Genomic DNA, 11,948 nt, shown 5'->3' on the forward strand with positions numbered 1-11,948 from the left:
TATTTAATGTAAATTCATGAAACCTTACTCGAGTTCTTATCATGATGTTACTTGCACACTTGGGCATTATAACACTTGCCTTATTACAGAGTATGCCCTTGAAATAGCCAAAATAGTGGATTTTTGTTGTGAGCTCATGCCTCAAAATATATTGGCCTAGAATAATAGTTCCTTTTCATAAATGCTTGTTCATGCTAAACCCCATTAACACTGCAACATTTGAAGTATTGCCCCTTATTTGTGACAAATGTACCAATGGGGGGCACACCCTGTGTCCTACAGACACATTCTAGTTCATTTAACTTTGAGATTATTCTGTCTACCCTGTTTTTGTAGAACATTTGTTCTATATGTGATATTTTTCTACTTTCACAGACAAAAAGGGTAATGTAATACACTCACTGTAGTTTCTTTAGGGAATTATAAAATTTACTAAAAAAATGTTGGTGTGAATATATTAGCTGTTTGGTTTACTTCTTCTCCTATGTTGTCATGACAACTCTAATCTATATATAGAATCACTGTAATAAGGGGCCGATCCAAGGTCAGTAATAATTGCAATGATATTGACTTAATAATATTAGCAATCTTTCTTTTTCCACAAACCTCAGGGGCCTCCATGGCCGAGTGGTTAAGGTCGCTGACTTCAAATCACTTGCCCCTCATTGATGTGGGTTCGAGCCTCACTTGGGGCTTGAATTCTCATGTGAGGAAGCCATCCAGCTTGCTTACAGAAGGTTGGTGGTTCTACCCAGGTGCCAGCTCAGGATGAAATAATGCACGGAGGGGCACCCTGGGGCCTTCCTCCACCCATCAAACTGGAATGTTGCCATATACCTATAATTGTTTGGTGGCGCCATTAACCAAACAAAATAAATAAATAAATTTTTTCCACCAACTCACAGTCATTTTACTCAATATTTTTGTATTTGACTCATACAAGTAAACATTTCAGGTCACATATATTTCTGAATCCATAACATTCTTCAGTTCTTTTTAAAGTTAGTGAAAAAATTATTGAAATTTTTCTTTAGATCTTCCCTAGTGGCAATCTCATATAGCGCTCTGTAATTTGATAAAAGAGTTTCGTATGCTGCCTCGTATTTGTGCAGACTCAATCAAACTGAGTCTCCTATTATTCTGCTTGGTTGCATTCTATGCTTCCAAAGGATCTTTTTACAGATTTTATTAACTATTACAACAGCAATCTTTAAGTGCCATGTGGCGGCTGTAAAATGACTCCCCGTACTTGGATTCAGTGATGTTGTATTTTCTGGTCCTTTGGGATCATGGAGTCTGTTCAAAGATTTTACTTTAATTTTCTTGGATGGTCTAAAAAATTTATATCTCTGTATACATGGATGTTCAAATGATTTGGTGCAAAGTCTTTCAATAATAATAGGATCTGTCATGTATAAGACTCAGACCCATTACTCGAAGGTCAAGCTGACACTAAGAGTATATTGTCTGATCTTTCACATTAATTTTATATGCATAGGTTGATGGAAGGATATTCTATAACTTAGCACAAACTTTCATTATAGCTAGACCATGTATGAATATGTAATCATTTACAGGTAAAACAAATATTTGTGTTCTAGTGTCAAAGTGCTATTACAGGACACATGTGATTTTGTGTGTGACCTACCAAGGTGTAGTGGGGTCATCCATGTCATATGGACACATTTCCAGTTTTTGGTCAGAATGCAGAGTAACTGCTTAGCGCCAAAAGGAATACTGTTATTCTTGCTTTTTTATGACATAAAGGCATCTGACAGTGTGTATTCTCAGTTTGAGAGCATTAAATTAAATTTCTGTTAATACAACCATTCATTTTTAGCTCACCTGTCATCAAAGTGACAAGTGAGCTTTTGTGATCGCGCGTGTCCGTCGTCCGTCCTTGCGTGCGCGCGTGCGTCCGTCATAAACTTTTGCTTGTGACCACTCTAGAGGTCCATTTTCATGGGATCTTATGAAAGCTAGGTCAGAATGTTCCATCTTGATTATATCTAGGTCAGTTCGAAACTGGGTCACGTCCATCAAAAAATAGGTCAGAGGTCTAAAATACGAAAACTTGTGACCTCTCTACAGGCCATATATTGCACAAGTCTTCATGAATGTTCAGGACTTTCCTTGATGATTCTAGGTCAAGTTTCGAACTGGGTCACGTGCCATCAAAACTAGGTCAGTAGGTCTACAAATAGAAAAACCTTTTGACCTCTCTAGAGGGCCATATATTTCACAAGATCTTCTGAAAATTGGTCAAACGTTCTCTTGATGAATCTAGGTCCAGTTCGAAACTGTGGTCATGTGCCATCAAACTAGGTCAGTAGGTCTAAAAAGAAAAACCTTGTGACCTCTCTAGAGTGCCCTATATTTCACAAGATCCTTCATGAAAATTGGTCGACGTTCACCTTGATGATATCGGGTCAAGTCGAACTGGGTCACGTTTCCATCAAAATCTAGGTCAGTAGTCAGATAATAGAAAACCTTGTGACTCTCTAAGGCCATATTTTTCATGGATTTTATGAAAGTTTGGTCAGAATGTTCATCTGATGAATATCTAGTCAAGTTTGGAAACTGGGGTCACGTGCAGTCAAAACTAGTTTCAGTAGGTCTAAAATAGAAAAACCTTTTGACTCTCTAAGGCCATTATATTCACAGATCTTCATGAAAATTGGTCAGAATGTTTCACTTTGATGAATATCTAGGTCCAGTTCGAAACTGGGTCATGTGCGTCAAAAACTAGGATAGTAGTCTAAAAATAGAAAAACCTTGTGACCCCTCTCGAGGCCATATATTCACAAGATCTTCTGAAAATTGGTCATAATGTTCACCTTGATGATATCTATATCAGATTCAAAACTGGGGTCACATGCCTTCAAATCTAGTCCTAGGCAAATAATAGAAAACCCTGTGACCTTCGGCAGAGGCCATATTTTTCATGGGGATCTGTATGAATTTGGTCTGAATGTCATCTTATGATATCTAGGTCAGGTTTGAAACTGGTCACATGTCGTCAAAGTAGGGTCGGTAGGTCTAAAAATAGAAACACCTTGTGACCGCTCTCTAGAGGGCAATATTTCATGAGATCTTCATGAAATTGGTCAGAATGTTCATCTTGAGATATCAAGGTCAAGTCGAAGTGGGTCACTGCCATCAACAATTAGGTCCGTATGTCAAAAATTAGAAAAACCTTGTGTACCTCTCTAAGCCATATTTTTCATGGGATCTGTATGAAAGTTGGTCTGAATGTTCATCTTGATGATATCTCTAGGTCAATTTTTAAAGTGGGTCACGTGGGTCTCAAAAACTAGTCATTAGTCTTGAAATGAAAAACCTTGTGACCTCTCTAGAGGCCAATTTTTCATGCGATCTTCATGAAAATTTTTGAATGTTTCACCTTGATGATACCCTAGGTAAGTTCAAACAGATCACTACCTTCGAAACCTAGGTCAGTAAGGTCAAATAATAGAAAAACCTTGACCTCTCTAGAACCATATTTTTGTCAATGGATTTCATGAAATATTGGTCAGAATTTTTATCCTGGATAATATCTAGGTCAAGTTCAAACTGGGTCACATGAACTCAAAAACTAGGTCACTATGTCAAATAATAGAAAAAAAAACGTACGTCATACTCAAACTGGGTCATGTTGAAGAGGGTGAGCGCTTTCAGGACCATCATGGTCCTCTTGTTTAATATCACCAAAAATAAAACTTGATATTGATATCTTAAATCTCAATTATAGTACTTGTCCTTCAGGCAATGAAGACTGGTTTTATCTCAGCTTGTGTTGTTGGACTATCTTTATACATATCGTATAGGTGGATTTAGTTGAAGTATATCTTCCCATTTTGAGGTGTCAGAGCAAAATATAGATAAAGAAGGACATAGATCAGTGTTGCTCTGAACTATCAATATACAGTCTGTGTGTTGTTATTGTATACTGTATCTTTCAGGTGGTGGCATAATACATATACATAATGAATTGTCTATACAGCCAGTTATATCTAAAACATAAATCTGGTGATGGACTCTAAATACTCATACTAACTGTATAGTTTGAAATATGCATATTTTATAGGCCCCTTGGGGCCGGGTTTCAAAAAAAAACTCAGATTTGGGACAAAGTTTTGTAATTTGATTAAAAAAACAAAAAATGAACTGTATTGTGAGAAAGTCAAAATAGCTATTTGGCCTTTCAGGGGCCATCACTCTGGAACCCCATAAAAAATTCGGGCCAAATTTCAAGAAAGGAACCAATCTTTGGTGATACAATTTTGTCAGTTTGGTAAAAATCAAATTTTTCCATAAATAAAAGCGGTGTTGCCCCGCAAGGTAAAATAGCTAATTTTGCCCTTTGGGGATAACCTGGAAAACCCAAATGGGCTGGACTTGAAGGAACCAATTTTGGTGATCAATTTGTTCAATTTGGTTAAAATAAAAATTTATAAATTAAAAGGGGGTTGTTGTAAAAAGGGTTCTAAAAATAGCAAATTTTGGGCCCTTTCGGGGCCAAAATTTGGAACCCAAAGGGACGGCCCCAAAAAGGAGAGTTTATGGTTTTACAAGTGTTGCTTTTTTTAAAAATTAAAATCTTTTAAATAAAAGCTGTTTTTTGGCGAAAGGTCAAATAGAAATTTTGGTTTTAGGGGAAAAATTAAAAATATTTATTTAAAAAGGGAAACCCAATTTTTTTAAGTTGTGTGAAGTTTTTAAAATAAAAATCAAAATAAAGCGGGGGAAAGGTAAAAAGAAGCCCCGGGGCCATATTAAACCCCTTTAATATCTGGCCTTAAAAAGGGAACCGAGATCTTTTGGGGGAAAAAATTGTGTGCAATTTTGGGTTAAAATAAAAATCTAAAAAAGCTGTTTTGTGCAGAAAGGTAAAAAATAGTAATTTGGCCCTTTCGGGGCCATAACTCGGGAAACCCCCAATGGGATTGGCCTTCAAAAAAAGGACCAGTTTATGGTGATCAATTTGTGTGCAGGTTTGGTTAAAAAAAAATCAAATAAGCTGTTTTGTGCAGACAAGGTAAAAATAGTAATTTTGGCCCTTTCAGGGGCCATAACTTGGAACCCATAATGGATTGGCATTCAAGAAGAACCAGATTTTTGGGGATACAAGTTGTGTGCAATTTGGAAAAAAAAAAAACAAAAAAAAAAGCGTTTTGTGCGGCAAGGCAAAATGCAAATTTTGGCCTTTCAGGGGCCTAATCGGGAAACCCCCTTTAAGGGATTTTCCCTTCAAAAAGGAACCCGAATTTTGGTGAACATTTTGTAAATTTTGGAAAAAAATCAAACAAAATAAGTGCTATTGGCAGACAAGCCCAAATAGCTATTTTGGCCCCTTCAGGGGCATACTCTGGAACCCATAAGGATCTGGCCTTCAAGAAAGGCCGGATTTTTGGTGTAAAGTTTGTGCAAGTTTGGTTAAATAAATTCATAAAAAAAACCTTAAAATGGAAAAGGGGTGATCACAAAAGCTCACCTAGGAAAAAGGAGCAAAAAAAGCGTGCAACAAGAAAACCAAAAATTCGTGAGAGAGCAATTTCTTTTTAAAAATTTTTCAACTGGAAAAAAATGCCGATTTTTGTAAAGACAATAAATGTTATTGAAATATTAAAAATTTCCCCACCGATTTACAGAAAATTTTTTAAAGAATTGAAAATGATTTTAAATGCCCCCCCCGGGTTTTAAAATTTTTTGGAAAATTTAGGAAATGCTTTCTAAGTAGAAATTGATAATAAGACAAGGGGTCATTGCCCCTAAAGCACCATTTAAAAGGGTTCAAGTGCATTTGTATAAGAAATGGTAAAAGTAAAGAGTTGGGTGTTTCTATTTTTCCCTTATTAAATTTGGTTCAACTTTTATTTTCCATTCTTTAAAATGTTTTTCACCAATAATTCCAAATTTTGTTTTTAAAATCATATATTCCCCAAAGCCCAAAAAATTTCTTGTAAAAATTAAATTCAAAAATTTTTTAAAACAAAAAAAATTTCCAACCAAAAGAAATTTTCTAAATTTCCACCAAAATTTTTTTAAAAAATAATCCCCCTGCCTTTTCCCGGCCCCCCATTCTTTTTTTTGGTTTTTTTTTTTTTCCCCCAAATCGGGGGAAAAAAAAAGTTGGATAATTTTTTTTTTGTGGGAAAGGGTCAAAAAACAAGGAAAAAAAAAATTGGTGGGGAAAAAATTATTTTTTTGTTTTTTTTTTAAAAAGGGAAATTTTCCCAAAATTTCCAAAACCCAAAAAAAAAAAGAAAGATTTTTAAAAAAACCCTTTTTCCACTAAAATACCCCATTTTTAAAGGGTTTAAAGTTTTTAAAAACATCCCTTTTTTCCCCCCCGTTTCCCAAATTTTTTTCAACCGAAAAAAAAAAAAAAAACGGAATATTTTTGACAGCCTGGGTTTTTTTTTGGAAAAAGGGGTCACCAAAAAGGCAAAATTTTTTTTTTTTTAAAAAAATTTTTTTAAAAATTTTTAAAAAAAGGGGGTCTTTTAGTTTTTTCAAAAAAAAAATTTTAAAAAAATTTTTTTTTTTTTTAAAAAGTTTCCCAAAAAATAAAAATTTTTCCCAAAAAAAGGGAAAAAATGACAGCCCCCGGCCCGGCCAAAAAAATTTTTTTTTGGGGGGCCCCTTTGGGAAAAAAAGGGGAAAATTTTCCCGGTTTTTTTTTTAAAAAATTTGGAACAATTTTTGTGAAAAGAAAGGTGGGGTTGGGAAAAAATTTTTTTGGTTTTTAATTTTACTTTAAAAAAAAACCCCCCCGGGGGCCCCGTTTTTTTGGTAAAAATTAAAAGGGGGATAAATTTTTTTTAAAAAAAAATTTTTTGGGTTTTTTTTTTATTTTTTTCTTGCGGCCACTTGGCAACCAAGCGAAAACCCTTTGAAAACTTTGGGAGAAAACACCAAGGAACATCAAGGCAAAGTTTTATCAAACCCTTCAGTGGTTTTGGACAGATGCTTTTTTAAAACAAATTTTGTTTATGGGGAACACGACGGAACAGAGTGATCACAATAAAATAAAAAGCAATTGTGTGCACTCAGAAATTTTATTTTATAAAACACTTTTCAATCCATAAAAAATTTTAAAAAACTCAAAAGACCATTTTCTATCAAGGGGGGTTCACTGAAAATTTACTGCAGTGAGACCAAGATCGCAGGCTAAATTTTTTAGTTATTTGCTGTACTTACTTTGGGTTTTTTACAAATATTTCATTTCTAATGTTTTTTTTTAGTAATCAAAGTAATTTTCTGTTCTACTTTCATATACTGTCCGTAGAATTTTTTAAAAAATTTCATTTTTCCTGATGGTCTAAAAATAATTTGTTTTGTTTGTTTGTTTTTGGGGTTTAAACCATTTTTTAAAAAGTATTTCAGTTTTGTAAAGGTGGGCGTTAAATAACCAGTTTTTTGGATTCTGTACCAGTACAAAACCCGTTCTCCCCAAGTTTCTGCCAACTTCCCACAGAATCAGAGGTGGAGGATAAAGAGTCAGAACAAGTCGTTTATCAAATAGTCCGGAGAACATACGCCCCGCCCCAGGATCGAACTCACGACCCCCGATCCCGGGCCAACGCTCTTACCTACTGGCTAGCGGGCCGGCTGTCTCAAAGTAAAGACCAAATCTAGTTTATTTTAGATAAAAAAACAAGTGACCCAGTTTTTGCCTTTGGGAATACAGCGCCCACTGGCGGAAAAATTTCAGAGATAAAATGATTGAGAGAAACAGTTTTCATGATCAATGTATACAAAAAGGGCCCTGAAGGCCCTGTATGCTCCCTGACCTATTGACCAAAGATCATCAAGTTAAAATTTGACCAAGTTTTTATTAAAATATTTTTAAAAAAAGTGGCTCTAAAGTGTTTTAAAAAAGTTTTTCTTTGTTTGACCCGGTGACCATTTTTGCCCTACTGACCCCGATTCGAATTGACTAAAGATCATCAGATTAAAATTTTTTGTTTCATGAAGTACGTATAAAGTGGCCTCTAGAGTGTTAAAAAGCTTTTCCTTTGATTTTACCAGGTTATTTTTTACCCTACCTGACCCAGATTTTAATTTTTCCTCAGATAATCAAGATTAACTCGACCCAAATTTTTTAAGATTTGGGCTTAATTTTGGCCCCTACAATGTAAAATAGCTTTTTCCTTTTATTTGATGACCTGGTGACCCAGTTTTTGAAGCCTACTGACCCCGATTAAATGGACCCTTGAGTCACTAAGATTAACTTCTGACCAAGTTTTTATGAAGATACAGTATAAAAATGGCCCCTAGAGGTAAAAAGCTTTTCATTTGATTTGACCTAGTTACCCGTTTTTTACACCCCTCACCAGATTTTAATTTTACCTAAGATCATAAAAATTTCATTCTGCCAAATTTATGAAGTGAAGTATAAAAGTGGCCTCTACAGTGTTACAAGCTTTCCTTGTTTGACCCGGTGACCCAGTTTTTGACCCCCGTTGCCCAATTCAAACTCGTCCAAGATTTTATTTGGTGTAACAATCTGACTTAGTTTCTTAAGATTTGCCAATTTGGAATCTAGAGTGTTAACAAGCTTTTCCTTTGATTTGACTAGGCCCTAGTTTTAACCCTAGATAACCCAATTCAAAATATCCAAGATTTTATGAGGGTAACTTCTGACCAAGTTTCATTAAGTTTGGCCAAATTGTAAAATTAGAGTGTTAACAAGCGTTCCTTTGATTTGCCCTGGTGACCTAGTTTTTGCCCGTGCCCCAATATCAAACTCGTAAAGTTTTTTTAAAGGGTAACATTTGCCCAAAGTTTCATTATTTTGGGGCCCCCAAAATTGTGCCCTCTAGAGTTTTAACAGTAAAATTGTTTAGACGGACGCGGATACGGGGTCCAAAGCTCCCTTTGAGCACTTCGGTCAGGTGGCTAAAAATTTGGAGAAACTTTTTTAACTTTACCTTCTTTAATGACTTGCCCTTTGCCCTACACCATAAATAAGTAGGGGTTTTTAATCTTATTTTAAATAAAAACAGCCCATAAATATCTTCTAGGGTAGACTTTTGGGCCCTTAAGGATTTCATGGGCCAAGTCAGGGAAGGGTTAGCAACCAAAAAATTGTAGTTTTTTCCCAATAATGTTTGGGGGCCCACCTGTACCTATTTGAAAAAAAAGAGGGCTGTCCCCCTATACGTCACCTTTATTTGCACTGAGGAAAAGGGGAGGCCCCCAGAAAAATATATCAAAAAAGGGGCCAAAGGATAGGAAAAAAAAACATGGAAAAAATTTTTTTACCAAAAAGAAAAAAAAATTTACAAGGATTAATATGTCAAAAAACTAAAAATTGGAGGTCCATCCATTTTGGGGTACCAAGAAAAGGGTCTTGGTTTTTCCCTAGGACAAAAAAAATTTTAAAAAAAAGTTATTTTTAAAAAAAAGTTTTTATAGTAACGTTAAAAGGGAATATTTATAAAAGAAAAAGTGAAAAACAAAAGAAGGTTTCCCAAAAAAATCTTTTGACTTAAATTTAATCAAACCATAAGGGATGGGTTAACCAAATTTGGGGTTAAAGGGGGTTTTTTTACAAAAAAATAGTCCCAAAGTTTTTCCCCCCTTTTTTGCTCGCCATAATTTAACAATAAGAAATTTAAAAAGAAAAAGATTTTTTAAAATTTTTCATTTTGTTAAAATCAGGGGTGGTAATCGTTTTGAAAAATCTAAACCCTTTGGTTTGGATCTGATTTGAAAGGAACCAAGTTTATTTTTTAAAAGTTTTTGAGTTTGTTAAATAAACATAAAAAACTTTTTGGGTGAAAAGGCCAAAAATTTTTTTAAAACCAAATTTGGGGGGACCTTTTTTTTTAAAAAGGGGCAACTTTTTTAAAACCCTAAAAACTGGGCCCAAAAAAAAGGCCCCAAGACCCATGTGGGGGGGGAAAAAAGTTTGTGTGCAAGAATTGGTTTTAATTTTTTTTTTTAAATCAAAATATCTTTTTTCCTTTTCCCAAATTTTATTTTTTTTTTTTTTTTTTTTTTTTCCCCTTCTTTGGACCTAAAAATCTTTTTAAAAAGCCAGTTTAAGAAGGAACCCAATTTTTAAGTGTCAAGTTTTTTGTGATTTTTTTAAAACAAACAAAAAATATTGTTTCTTTTGTAAAAAGGTCAAAAACTTTTTTTTTGGAGGGGAAAAACTTAGAAAAATTAGGAATTTGGCCAGTTGAAAGGCCCCCCCCCCCCCCCCCTTTTGATAAAAGTTGTGTGCTGTTTGTAAAAATCCAAATTTTTAAAAAAGTGTATTGTGCGAAAAGGGTCAAAAATACTAATTTTGGCCCCTTTTTCAGGGGGGAAATAATTGGGGAACCCAAATGGGGGGCCATTAAGAAAGGAAAAGATCTTTTTTAAAAAGTTGTGTCAAATTTTTTAAAAAAAAATTAAATAATTAAACCCCTTACGTAGACAAGAAATTTCGACAGCCCCCCGGACTGAAGGGAAAAAAGGGGAGGGGGGGGTGAAAAGACTTGTCACTATGTGCAGGGGGTTTAAAAAAAGCGCATTTTTTCTGGGGTTTCCTAAATTTTAAGGGAATTCAATGAGACAGAATTCTAACCCCAAAAACATTAAAAAATTTTTTGGTTGTTTTGAATTTTTTCTCATTCATTAAAAAATACCTTGGGGGCAAAAGTAAAACAAAAAATTTTTTCACAAATGTTTTTAAAAAATTGGGAAAATGAATTTCCCTTGTTTTCAATTTTTTTTTGTGTTATTTTCCCCCCTTGTTTTTGAGGAAAATTTTTTTTTAAAAAAAAAAAAATCTTTATCAAAGAATTGTTTCCACTTTGTTAATGAGTTCCAAAAAAAGTTTGAAAGAAGTAAAAACTTTAGGGAAAAAAAAAATTAAAAAAAAAGGGGCCCAGGGGGGCTTGCCTACCCCCCCCCTGAAAATTGCAGTCATTTGGTTTTTTGGTGGGACGGGGATTTCCTTTCAAAAGGGGTATTTTTTTGGGAATTAAAACCCTTTTAGAAAAGGTTAGAGGCAGTTTCGGGCCTTGTCAGTTTTATTTAACCCAAAGTGATACCCTCATCAAAAATTTTGGCGTATTTAAAAAAACAAAAATGGCGTAGGAAGGAAGGTTGCCCCCAATTTCTTGGGGTCATTTTGGTAATTGTAATAGGGAACTTTCTTTAAACAAGAATTAGTTTCCCACAAAAAATTTTTTAAACAACAAAATTAAGCAAGGGTTTTTATGGGTCTTTTTTTTTTAGATTGAGTTACCCCCTTAACTGTAATTTTTATTTAAAAAGAAAATTTACATGTTTTCCTCTCTTTAAAAATTAATCCGGTTTGAAGAACGGCAAAACAAATGTTGTTTATTGTGAAATTATTTCCTTGCAATCCTTTTTTTTTCCCCTGAACTGTGTTAAAAACAAATTAGCCCCGCATTTCTGAAATTCTTTGGTCTGTTGATACTTTTACGTTTTCACTAAAAAGGAAATTTTTTTCTTCTAAAATTTTTAGCAAATCCATAGAAAATCAAAGTAAAATTTCCCCAAAATGTTACACCAAAAATTAGGAAAATAATCTATTCGTTGGATGACTCCCGCATTTGATCAGAAAAACAAGGAAAGTTGATAAAAAAGCCTATGTCTACATTTATATTTAGAATGAAAGGAACCATATAAAATCTTGGGTTATATAAAAATGGTAAATCCACTGTCAAGAAGCTTTAATAGATTTTCTGCATACAGCAAAAAGGGTTTCCCAGTAGTGGAAAAGAAGTCTCAAAACCAGCTACAGTAATTCAAAGAGGCCCCAAAGAAGTGTTCTTGGTCTAATGCTTTTTTGGACTGTTCTTTCCTCATAGTTAAAAACCCTTTTGGTTAAATATGTACGGATAAAATAATGTACCTGACATGAAAAAATTTTGGGATCAAAAGAACATATTTTTTGGTTTTTGGGGGACATAGAGCCCATT

The sequence above is a fragment of the Mercenaria mercenaria genome, chromosome 1 (genome assembly GCF_021730395.1).
Source record: "Mercenaria mercenaria strain notata chromosome 1, MADL_Memer_1, whole genome shotgun sequence".
In the NCBI taxonomy this organism is placed as follows: Eukaryota; Metazoa; Mollusca; class Bivalvia; order Venerida; family Veneridae; genus Mercenaria; species Mercenaria mercenaria.